We start from the raw sequence: 10,916 nt of genomic DNA on the forward strand, positions 1-10,916 counted from the left end.
CTTTACCTGGATTTAATTGGAAAGTTCTGCAAGAGCCCTAGGCAGGACCCCTTTGTTTAGTGTTTTCAGCTTTGGCTACTCATTAAGATCACCGGAGGAGCTTTAAAATCTTTTTTTTTTTTTTAAAGATTTTATTTATTTATTTGACAGAGAGAGATCACAAGTAGACAGAGAGGCAGGCAGAGAGAGAGAGAGAGAGGGAAGCAGGCTCCCTGCTGAGCAGAGAGCCCGATGCGGGACTCGATCCCAGGACCCTGAGATCATGACCCGAGCCGAAGGCAGCGGCTTAACCCACTGAGCCACTCAGGCGCCCAGAGCTTTAAAATCTGATGATGCCTTTCATGTGGTGAAGAGCACTGGGTGTTATACACAACTAATGAATCCTTGAACACTATATCAAAAACTAGTGATGTACTACTATATGCTGGCTAATTGAAGATAATAATAAAAAAATAAATAACCAACCAACCAAACAAACCAGAATTTGATGCCTTAACAACATCCCCAGACCAGTTAAATCAAAACTTCTCCTTGGAGCCAAGATGCATGTCAATTCTCTGCAGGTGAATTGAATGAAAACAATGTGTCCAAAGCAATGTAGTAAAAACAATAAGCTGGACATCAGGACAATAGAGCCAAAACAAAACTTACTTAAACTACCCCAGCAACGATTTTGCACAAATTTTAAATAATACGTAGTTTTATAACCCTTTGTGTGCTCTTAAGAAATTGGCTTGTTTGGTTTTGAAAATTGTTCTCTACTTTTTAGTTTTTTAAAATTCTGGCTTGACTGTTAGCTGCTATCCACAATCTGCAAGATCTAAAAGAATAAAAGAATACATATAAATGTTCACCATTATGGAGTTAATTTACCCAAAGTAACCTGTTTCATCTACTACCCAGAGAAGAAAAAGAAGTACAATGAGATTCCTCCCACCTATCTCCTATCCCACACAAATTCACAAGGTTTATTTGACCAAGGGACTATAGTTGGACTGTACTATTTTTTGACTAAAATTTGATCAAAATGGCCCAGGAAGTCAGGCATTGCTGGTCTCCGTCTCATGAAAAGCCCTGTCAAGTCAAAGTCAAGCATGCGCGAAGATAAGCCCTTTTCTATAAAAGAGAAGATTGGATGTGACTTAGTATCCATGTCCACTGACACCCCCCACCCCACCAAAAAAGAGAGATATCAATATTCCTGCAACTCTCTGGATTTTTTTTCTTTTTACCATCAACCTCCCCCCACTCCAACATGCACACATACACACTCTATGACGTTAGTGCGTTTCTATTTCTCACAACGGATCCCTGGAGCAATATAAATGGGCAATCATCTGTAGTTTGCTGGAATAAGTTATAAATAACTTGTTGCATGTGTTCTGATTTTTATGGAAAATATGCACACTTACATGATTAGAAGAGAATCTAGATGTATAAACAGTATGTGTTAATATTAGTTATATCTTAAGGGTGAGTTAATGACTTTTTAAAGTGTGAATTTTCATTGTAATGCGTGTACATTGTTTTATATTTCATAAAGGAGAAACTTAATGAGGGAATGGATTCCTATTGTTGGCAATTTGATTTGTTACAAGATATCGTCAATTCTAAGACGGTTTAATATAGTGTGAGGTGAGGAGCCTGGGGCTAAAACTACATTGTGTGAGCCTGAATCCTGGCTCTGCCACTTACTAGGTGTGTAACATTATTAGGCAAGTTCTTTCTTTTTACAGAAAAAAAAAAAAAATCTGAAATTATTAGAAGAGACTTTACGGAAAAAATGGAATTAGAAAGGTTGATGTAGAAAGGTTTACACAAAATAGTTTTAGATGAAGGACAGTGCAGGTAAAATGGCATTGCATCAGTTGGGTTTTGCTGCATAACAAACCATCCTCAAATCTGGTGGCTTTAAGAGCAATCACTAATTCAATTTGTGATTCTCTGAATACAAATCTGGCCTGGGCTTAGTGGGACTCACTCAAGCATCTGTAGTCAGGTGTGGGCACTTCATGGGGCTCATTCTCTAGCAGGCTAGAGTAGGTTTGCTTTCCTCACATCCGTGCATGTTTTTGATCAAGACTTTAAGGAGTCCATGGTCAACTCATCAGTTATAATATGCCTGTTTTAGCCTGATGAAGCCTGTAAAGCTGAACTTGGGAGCAGGAGCTTGTAACTTCCTTGAATGAAGAGCAAAGCAGAGTCCTGGACCTACGAGGAACATTCATATAAAAGTGTGAATAAACGTTGGAGAATAACTTGGCCCCATCTCTGGGAATGAATTTTTTTTTAAAGATTTTATTTATTTGACAGACAGAGATCACAAGTAGGCAGAGAGAGAGAGGGGGAAGCAGGCTCCCCACTGAGCAGAGAGCCTGACGTGGGGCTTGATCCCAGGACCCCAGGATCACAACCCGAGCCAAAGGCAGAGGCTTTAACTCACTGAGCCACCCAGGCGCCCCATCTGGGAACGAATTTTTTGCTTTGTTCTGGTGTTACTGATATGATTAATTTCAGCTCCTCTTCAAAGTACTACCCATACAAGCAATTCATATACATAAACATTTGATTCAGTTTAAAACAAAGATTTCAATATAGTGTCCTCTTAAAATATTTTATTGATAAAATTCACTCTAGCTATGAACTATGTTTACTGAGATAAAAATGTGCAAATTTGATAGTTTTTTTTTTAAAGATTTATGTATTTATTTTAGAAAGAACAGGCTAGTGGGGGGAGGGGGTAGAGGGTGAGGAAGAAGAGAATCTCAAACAGATTCCAGCTGAGTGTGGACCCCTATGGGCGGTTCGATACCACCACCCTGAGATCATGACCTTAGCCACAATCAAGAGTCTGATGCTTAACTGACTGAGCCATCTATGCACCCCTGAAATTTTGTCAGTAGGAATAAAGTATCTTCAGTACAAACTAGTTGTTTGAAATAAATATGCTTAGTTTGAGAATAGTTTTGGGGGTGCAGGAAATGCATGTTTAAAATTTGCCTAAAGAGGGGTGCCTGGGTGGCTCTGTGGGTCCTGGGATGGAGCCCTGTGTTGAGCTCTCTGCTCAGCAGGGAGCCTGCTTCCTCCCCTCTCTCTCTCTCTCTGCCTACTTGTGATCTGTCAAATAAATAAATAAATAAATAAATATTTTTAAAAAACAAAATTTGCCTAATGAGTTTTGGAAATTACACCAAAAAGAGTCTGAATAGGATACTAATGTACCAAGCAGCTACTGGTTGATGCTAACTACATGGAACTCACAAATATGTCAGCAGATGGCAACTGTGAGCTTTAAGTTTCTAAAGTTTAGCTTTAGCCCAAAGTACTTCGGAGAGGCAAGAATCAAAGCACCTGTATATTGACAGTTTGTTTTCAACCTATGATCCCTCAAAAAAAGGACCTGGCATCAATTTTTAACTCTGAATGTTCTTCCTACATGCTTATTATATTGCTGAACTGACAGATGTGCACCGTGCTTACGCTAAGGAAAAACAATGAGAGTACATTATATTTTAGCGGATATCCAAGATTTTACATTTTGCGAACTGTAGCTGTTGCTGAAAATCCATAGAAATGGAGTCATTCAGATGTATCTGTCCGTAAGTTAAAACCCAGCTGCTTTATTTAATAAGGTAGTGTTTTATTGGTAGTGAAATCATGCCCCATAGGATTAATGAGGTTGAAACCAGCAGTAGAAAGCTTGTTTTCCAGAGAACGGTTTCCACCCATTAAGCTATTGTGTCTTTTCAGACTCCACTAACAAACTCAGTAACTATCTCTGCAGAAGCCTGGACTCCATGTCAACTGATCTAGCTCCAGCCTGTGAACATGCAGCACCCTGCATTCCTTACCAGAGATAAGGAGCCCAAGACCCCATTTTATATTGGCTCTCGGAGCATGCCCACAGTCCCTTCTCCTTGTCCTAACATAACTTTCTGACCTCAGGGGCTAAATTTCGCTTCACCGGTGTTAAGTCTCCAGCCCAAAGTGAATGTGGGATGTCTGTTACATGCACTTTTGCTCAATGCACGTGCTCCATCTTTCTTCATGAATTGTCATCCGTTTTCCTGCCCTTTTCATCAACATGTAGATAATCTCAACCCCCATGATTATAAAAAAAAACTTGTTTTCAGGGGTGCCTGGGTGGCTCAGTGGGTTAAAGCCTCTGCCTTCGGCTCAGGTCATGATCCTGGGGTCCTAGGATCGAGCCCCGTGTCGGGCTCTCTGCTCAGCAGGGAGCCTGCTTCCCCCTCTCTCTGTCCTCTGCCTGCCTCTCGGCCTACTTGTGATCTCTGTCTGTCAAATAAATAAAATCTTAACGAAACAAAACAAACTTGTTCTCTTACCCTTCAGGCAAGTGGATTTGAGACTTGTCCTCTGGTTTCCTGGTTTACTCCCTCTCAAATAGACCTTTTCCTTGCTACATACCTGAGGTCCCAGTGACTGGCTTTACTGTGTGTCCATCAGGAAGATGGATTTGGGTTTGGTTGCACTCATCCTTAACGGTCAGGTTCCTGGTTGTCATCAGCACCACCTGAAATGTGGTTAGAAACGCGAATCCTCAGGCCCCACCCTAGGCTTCCTGAATCAGAACTCTGGGAACGGAGCTCAGCAATCTGTTTACCAAGCCCTCCAGGTGATTGTAATACCTGCAAACTTTGGGAACCAATGCCTCAAAGCATCTTGAAATGCAGGAGAGAGGTTCTGAACTGATCATTTTTATTCATATTTATTTATAATTTATAATCATTTATAATATAATTTATAATATAATTATGTATCCTTCTAGATGGTACTGGAAGGGATAACATTATGGTAAGTTGTACGTTGGAACTAACAAAATTAAGTCAAAATATGATTATTTCCAAGGAGTATAGAACAATCTTCAGGAAGGAAGGAAAACAATTCCCTATAAAACAGGTGTTGTTCTGGGACGCCTGGGTGGCTCAGTCGGCTGGGCTGCTACCTGGGATAGAGTCCCGCATCGTGCTCCTTGTTCAGTGGGGAGCCTGCTTCTCTCTCTCTGCCTCTGCCTGCTTGTGCTCTCGCTCACTCTCTCTCTCTGACAGATAAATGAAGTCTTTAAAGAAAAAACAAAACAGGTGTTATTCTTATTTGTATTAACATGTGTGCGTATTCCATTCTCTCTCAAGCATTGTTAAATCCTCCTTCAATTCCTTTGCTGAAATAGGAGGCACAACCATTTAAATTAACAACAAATAAGCCACATTTTCTTCTGTAAATAAGAGAAGGTAGGCAAAAATTCTTTATCACGGTCATCATTTTATCTTAAACATTGCTTTGCCTCAATTACCTTCCTACCTGAAAAATGTTTTATTAATTTTTGTTTTAGTTCAGAATTTCTCCAAGAACACATATAAAGCACTGGTTCCCATGAAAAGGCAGTGTTTGCTCAACTTCTTCAGTCTAGAGGCAACCGCTTTTATTCGTAATGTATACATAGTTTTTACAGTGTTAATTATTTGTAAATCATAGTAGGTACTTATGGGGGAAATAACAAGAGCAAAAGACCACAAATAGTCATTGTATTCTCACTCTCTAACAATGGAATTGTGTCTTTCTCACTTTTGTGGTAACGAAATATAATAATGTTTAAACACCTTGATCTGTATGCATGGATTTTATCTCTTGGCTATAGTTTAGATGCTCTGATTAATACCTAGAATATAAAATCATATTAATTTTCAACTCCACTTACCTGAGGTTGCAAGTATCTATCTAGATACTTATTAACAGAAAGGCAACGACAGAGACCATATACCACATCTTCTTTATCTATTCATCTATTGATGGACCCTTGGGTTACTTCCCTAATTTGGCTATTGTAAATAATACTGCTGTAAACATAGGAGGGCATGTATGCCTTTGAATTCGTGTTTTTGTACTTTGGGATAAATACCCAGTAGCACAATTAGTGAAATAAGTCAGTCAGAGAAAGACAAATGCCATATCATTTCACTCACACGTGGAATCTAAGAAACAAAACAAATGAGCAAGGGAGAAAGAGAGAGATTTGAGAGAGGGAGAAAGAGAAAACAAGAAACAGACTCAACTATAGAGAACAAACTGATGATTACCAGATGGGAGGTGGGTGGGGGGACGGGGGGAATAGGTGATGGGGTTAGAGAGTGTGCTTATGAGGGTGAGCACTGGGTGATGTCTGTGATGTATGCAGTTGTTGAATCACGCAGTTGTAGACCCGAAAATAGTGTGCTTAAGGGTGAGCACTGGGTGATGTCTGTGATGTATGCAGTTGTTGAATCACTCAGTTGTAAACCCGAAAATAGTTTAACACTGTGTCTTAACTATACTGGAATGAAATTTTTTTTTTTAAAGAAAGAAAAAATAGTCAACGTGTGTGTGTGTGTGTGTGTGTGGTCTTGAGAACCACTGTTGGTTGGGGAGGAGTAAAGGAGGTATAAGATGGGTGGTGGGGCTCCTTACTGAAGCTATGATGTCATCTTCATATAATTTACTGTCCTTTTATGAGGCCTACGGCTGGTATTTCTTCTAAGGCCCTAGTTCCTTTCCAAATGGACTTTTTTTAAAAAAGCATTTTATTTATTTATTTGACACATAGAGTTAGTGAAAGAGAGAGCACAAGCAGGGGGCGCTGCAGACAGAGGGAGAGGGAGAAGCAGACTCTCCCCTGAGCAGGGAGCCTAATGCTGGGCTCTATCCAGGACCCTGGGATCCCGATCTGAGCTGAAGGCAGAGGCTTAACCAAATGAGCCACCCAGGTGCCCCCCCACTAGATTTTACTGCAACAAAGTTTCAACATCTTTTGAAAGGTTTTCAAATCCAAGGAATTAGCCAGTAATATTAACCATGGTGCTTTCAAGAATACCTTTGGACATTCTCATTTAGTTCCATCTGCCTTTAGCTCACTGCAGAACAAAAATAGAAAACCATTTCCTTTTTTTTTTTTTTTTACCATTACCTTAAAGCTGTAGTTTAATAAACCACCTGCTGCCTGCAGAGTCTGTGTGAGCATGAATTCACAGATCCTTGACACTAAATGGATTCCGAAGAATGTGATATGGAAAGTTTGAGGGTGGAAAGTAGATAAAAATGAAAATTAGACACAATGTATTTTGATACACAATTTACTCTCAAGTCATTAAACAAAATGCATATTAATAGATCATATCCAGACTCCCTCTTACGGCCACAGGGGGCTCTTAATAATTCTGCACTTTGGAAATTATTACAATAATGTATTCATCTTTATCCTGTGGCAAAGGGGACTTTCCCAGTTGTGAAAGAATGCAACAGTGAGTAGAACTTTACAAGGGAAGATATTATATAAAAACCACAATTTTTCTTTTTTTTTTTAAAGATTTTATTTATTTATTTGATAGAGAGAAATCACAAGTAGGCAGAGAGGCAGGCAGAGAGAGAGGAGGAAGCAGGCTCCCTGCTGAGCAGAAAGCCCGATGTGGGGCTCGAACCCAGGACCTGGGATCATGACCTGAGCCGAAGGCAGCGGCTTAACCCACTGAGCCACCCAGGCGCCCCAAAACCACAATTTTTCAATAAAATAAAAATCTAGACCTCTAATATTCACACTGAAAGGAGTGTTCCTTGTTGAGAAGGACCAATGACTAATGAAAGTTTCCCTTGTGTCTCACTTTCCCTTGATGTTTCTTGTGATACCTGCTGTCATGCACATATTGGCTTTAGACAAACACTGTGTAAAGTGTCAGCTCCCTTGAACAAAACCTCTTCCTCCTATGTTCTTGGCACAGATGAGTAGGCTAAGCTAGAGATTTAAAAGAAGAAAATGACAGACACTACAAGCAATGAACTTACCTGGTAAATAAAGGCAAAATTTTGTTCATGACAAAATTAGTTTTTTCTAAAGCTTGCTGATCCCATCCCCTCAAGAAACCCAGGGGGAAAATAATCTTGCCTCAGTTTCTCACTTACGGTTTCCTGCCTGTCTCCAATGACCTCATAGATTTTCCATCCTCTTTACATTCAAGATATGGAGAGCTCCTGTTTTCTCTTTAGTTGTCCTTTAGGATCCTTCTTTTGCATTCCTGTTTCCAGTTGGAGCACACGCCTGTCTGCTGGTGACTAACATTTTTGTTGAAGCTGCTTTTGTCACTAGCTGCTGCCCGCTTGGTGACCAAGGCTGGATTTCACCAGCTGGTTCAGGGGTGGGAGACCCGTGAAACAAATCCGAGTGCCTAGAGCGAGGTAAGAAGCTGTAGCGGTCAAAACTTGACAACTACAGAGATTAAAATCTCAGGTTCAAATGCAGGACCCAGAAACTGAAATCAAAGCACTTCCACAGAACCAGAAATTTGGATCTGAAATCAGAAGAAGCTGAACAAATAAAGGGCTGTGGTTCCAAGGGGATGGAGTTATGGTTTTATGGACTTGAGGGTATATAAGTTACATGACATGATTGAATGGCTCTAAGATTCATGGGTACAGCAAGAAATGACCTTACCTTTCAGGTGAAATATTAATAATGTCTTACCACGTTATCCACATTTCATGTTAAATAAATTATATTAATATGATTGAGGAATATTCACATTTTAGTTGCACATTATCATAACCCTTGATAAATGGTTTTCACCTGCTGCACTACCGTCCTTTTTGTTGGTAGATAGCACTAGGCTAGTATTATCACTATTTACTCTGTTGTGTCTTGGAAACAACATTCTTTCCAGCAATTTGTTTTATCTTAGAAGACCTAGAACCTTCTTAATAAGTTTAAAATTTTCTTCTCAAAGATCAATGTAAAAGTATTGATATAATTAGAAGATTAAAAAAGACACAGAAGTCCAGATCTCAAAAGATATTTTAGATATTAAGGAGTGAAGTGCACATCTAGACAGCACTCGTACACTTCAAGGACTTAGTATGAGTAAGACTGAATATCATCTCTTTCCTTGGCTGATTGACGATGAGGGACAGAGTGAGGGATGGTAGAGCCCCCCCACAATGGGAACTGTAGCTTTTCTTTCCTGAGCAATGATCTTGGAGAGCCCAAGTGATATCTTCTAGTCATCCATCAGGATGTTGTGAAATGACATTGGAGGACCCCTGTCTTAGTGAGGAAGGGAGGACAAATATCCTAATTGATTAGTAACAAGGAGCAGTCATGAGTCCTGATTCCTTGAGGTTAGCTAAACACTTGATGCAAATTTGACAAAATTTTAGAATTTTCTGTGAAGCTCTAGCCAAATTCTAGTCTCTCTGGCAATTTTCAGTAGCATAGTACATTTTGGCTTTTGGGGTAGGGCTTGCAATATATTATGTGGCTAAGAGAGTAGAGCCTCTGGGGGTTAATGAAGAAAAAAACTTTGAAATCAAAAGTCCCTAGCTGATGTGAAGAAAAGTTTAAAGATGGAACCTAGTTCTTAAGGATTTCTAGTTAAATGAAGGCTACGTCCTTATAACTAGTTAATATAGACAATGTTGAACTATTAAAATATTGAAATCAATTTGTTTCGATCTAGAGTTTGACTTTTTATAATACATTTCCTGGGAAATACATTCCTAGTAAAAGACCCTTATATTCAGTAAATATTTTTCCTGGCATAAAGAATAATAAAAAAACACTTTTGTATAATTTTACTAGGCATCCACATTTCAAGCAATTTCTGAATTGGTTTCCTCTGCTCTGAGTAACTCACAACCTGTGATTTATGGTTTTGGAATAATTGAATTTCTTGGCTGTCACATACTGAGTAAGAAGGATTACATATGTTTCCAGGAAAACGATTTAAGGAAGGCAAGAATGAAGTGAGGCCAAGTTCTGAAACTTTATTTGGAAACTGTGTTCTAACCAAATGGTACTTAAGATGCTCTATCTAAATTTCTGAAACATGTTTGCTAAATAATCTTTGAAAATGCTGCTTTGGACATACGGTTTCTAAACATGCCACTTTTGAGCTTAAAGTCAGTGAAAAGAGTAGAGGACCACAGATTGTTGTTCTCACCTTCCCAAGCATAAGAAATGCAGAATTTTTCATTGATGCATGGTAATAGCTGAGTAAATTTCTTCAAAAATAGAAGTTACACAACATCTCATTTTACCTGTCAAACACAAAATATTTAGTTATTTACTGGAATATTTCTATGACCAGGATTTTTTTTTTTTTAAACATGAAAACTCTAGCAACTTTTAGACTTTATTATGGATTTGGCCTACACTGTATTTTTCCTTGTTCTTCTTGGTCTATGGACTTAACTGGTCCATCAACTTCAAATTTCATGGAGAGTTTACCAATTTCTTTACATTTTATTTAAATGATAAGGACTGTGGTTTTGACTAGCATTGACCGATAAGACTTTCTGAGGTGATGTTTACCCTGTGTGGTTATCGAGTACCCGGAATGTGGCTAGCTCTATTCAGCTGAGAAACTGAATACTTAATTTTGTTTTGATTAATTTATGTATACATTTAATCACACATGGTTAGGTTAGTGGCTACACTATCAGAGAATATAGGTAGACCTTAGAAAAGTGAGTTTATGACCCTGAGCAATTCACGTCTACATTTCACATAGCATTAACATAGGCTGCTTTGGATTGTGTTCTAGGGTTTTCCTCAGTGGCTCTCAATTAGGAGGCAATACTTACCTGCCAAAGAGAGAAGTGAAAATTTGTTAGGACATTTTTGTTTGTCCTGGGGTATCCTCCTGACATTTACTAGATGGGGGGGGACCAGAGATGCTTAATGGCTTAAAATGTAAAAGGCAGTTTGCACAATTACTGTCTACCCCAAAAGCCAGTAGCAACAATTTGAAAGGCACCAGGTCAGCAGAATTCTCTGAATATTGTGATTTCATCTGTGAGATCCCCTGCAACTTCAGTCCTATCTATAGCTAAATCTGTTTCCTACAATGTGTATCTTATCAATGCCTGCCTCCGGG

This window comes from Lutra lutra, chromosome 11, assembly GCF_902655055.1.
Source record: "Lutra lutra chromosome 11, mLutLut1.2, whole genome shotgun sequence".
In the NCBI taxonomy this organism is placed as follows: domain Eukaryota; kingdom Metazoa; phylum Chordata; class Mammalia; order Carnivora; family Mustelidae; genus Lutra; species Lutra lutra.